Here is a 2,500-nt window from a genome sequence, read left to right on the forward strand (position 1 = left end):
TTCGCACCGGGCCCGCGAGGACCTGCTTTGGCCGCAAGGCGCCGCGAGCAGGGGGCGCCGGCGCGCAGCTGCGCCGCCTGCCGCGTCCGTCGGCCGGCGCGCCTGCCACTGGCCGCCCCCACCAGCCGGCTGTAGCGCGTGCGCCCACGCACCGCGCTGCCAGCACGCCGGGCGGCCCCCCCTCACCGGCCGGGGACGGTCCCACCCAGCCACCGCCGCGTATCGCCTCACACCCAGATCCCCTTTCACGTTCGTGGGCATGGTGGGTCCCCTTTCACGTTCGTGGGCATGGTGGGTATCCCTGAAACAACCGGTTAATAGCTCGACCGATCGTCGCCAACACTGATTCACCTCTAGCGAGAACAACCGCACCACAACGGGTTACCTGTTGTTCATTTGCGTAACGTCACCAGCAAACGTAGACGTCCATCGCCATTTGCAACGAGTATTGCATGCCTGTGTCAGGTGTCACAACACACTACGTCTGCCCACATAGACGCAACAACATGTGCACGCCTCGAGAACACGTGGAAGGTAGCCCCCGTACGTATGCGGTGTCCATTGCGCGAACGACTGTCAGCCGGCCTCTGCAGGATGTCGCAGATGTGGAACGCGGTGCAACATGCTATCACGGTGTGTGAGAAGAGACGACTACGTCCGAATACACGCTCCACTACATCAACAGACTGCTCATGCTGATCGCCATCCAGGGCGTCCGTTCCTCCCACACGTCTGAATGGCGTACCACACTGCAATCCAGCTCTTATAGGGAGACGACACGTAGCTGCGTGCACAATATTTGGACTGTATGGTCTGCCGTTGCTAGGCGCAGTCGTCGTACGGTCACACATGTGCCACGATGTATCATTCAGTACATACGGACCAATGTGCAGTACAGTTTGTGGGTTTTGCGTACATCGGCGGACAGGTGACAGGCCGTACCACAACGTAGGCTGAGTACGTCGGCATGCGAAGGGCATTGAACATGCAAACTTCTCAACGACCAGCTTGCGAAGGCAGGGGGGAAGGGGGGGGGGGGCATGTACGTCCTGCTGCTATCCACATTACAGTGTATAGCAGGAGCATGTGGAAAGTCAGCAACACCTGCAAGGTGTTTAACATGACGCGATACACAGGGGACCGGGCAGTGCGAATAGCGAACTATATTGCGAGGGTTGCGGTTAGGCAACACTACACTAATTTAACGAGTTGCATAACAATTACAGAGCAGGTTCAGCGACAACGTGCGTCAGGTTAAGGCGCAATATAGGTTAGGTTAAGGCACAACATGGGTTACGTTAAAGCACAAATTAGGTTACGTTAAAGCACAAATTAGGTTACGTTAAAGCACAAATTAGGTTACGTTAAAGCACAAATTAGGTTACGTTAAAGCACAAATTAGGTTACGTTAAAGCACAAATTAGGTTACGTTAAAACACAAATTAGGTTACGTTAAAGCACAAATTAGGTTACGTTAAAGCACAAATTAGGTTACGTTAAAGCACAAATTAGGTTACGTTAAAGCACAAATTAGGTTACGTTAAAGCACAAATTAGGTTACGTTAAAGCACAAATTGGGTTACGTTAAGGCACAACATGGGTTACGTTAAGGCACAACATGGGTTACGTTAAGGCACAGCATGGGTTACGTTAAGGCACAACATGGGTTACGTTAAGGCACAACATGGGTTACGTTAAGGCACAATATGGGTTACGTTAAGGCACAACATGGGTTACGTTAAGGCACAACATGGGTTACGTTAAGGCACAACATGGGTTACGTTAAGGCACAACATGGGTTACGTTAAGGCACAACATGGGTTACGTTGAGGCACAACATGGGTTACGTTGAGGCACAACATGGGTTACGTTGAGGCACAACATGGGTTACGTTGAGGCACAACATGGGTTACGTTGAGGCACAACATGGGTTACGTTAAGGCACAACATGGGTTACGTTGAGGCACAACATGGGTTACGTTGAGGCACAACATGGGTTACGTTGAGGCACAACATGGGTTACGTTGAGGCACAACATGGGTTACGTTGAGGCACAACATGGGTTACGTTGAGGCACAACATGGGTTACGTTGAGGCACAACATGGGTTACGTTGAGGCACAACATGGGTTACGTTGAGGCACAACATGGGTTACGTTGAGGCACAACATGGGTTACGTTGAGGCACAACATGGGTTACGTTGAGGCACAACATGGGTTACGTTGAGGCACAACATGGGTTACGTTGAGGCACAACATGGGTTACGTTGAGGCACAACATGGGTTACGTTGAGGCACAAATTAGGTTACGTTGAGGCACAAATTAGGTTACGTTGAGGCACAAATTAGGTTACGTTGAGGCACAAATTAGGTTAGGTTAAGGTACAATATGGGTTAGGTTAAGGTACAATATGGGTTAGGTTAAGGTACAATATGGGTTAGGTTAAGGTACAATATGGGTTAGGTTAAGGCACAACATGGGTTAGGTTAAGGCACAACAT

The sequence above is a fragment of the Schistocerca serialis genome, unplaced genomic scaffold (assembly GCF_023864345.2).
Source record: "Schistocerca serialis cubense isolate TAMUIC-IGC-003099 unplaced genomic scaffold, iqSchSeri2.2 HiC_scaffold_1212, whole genome shotgun sequence".
NCBI lineage: Eukaryota > Metazoa > Arthropoda > Insecta > Orthoptera > Acrididae > Schistocerca > Schistocerca serialis.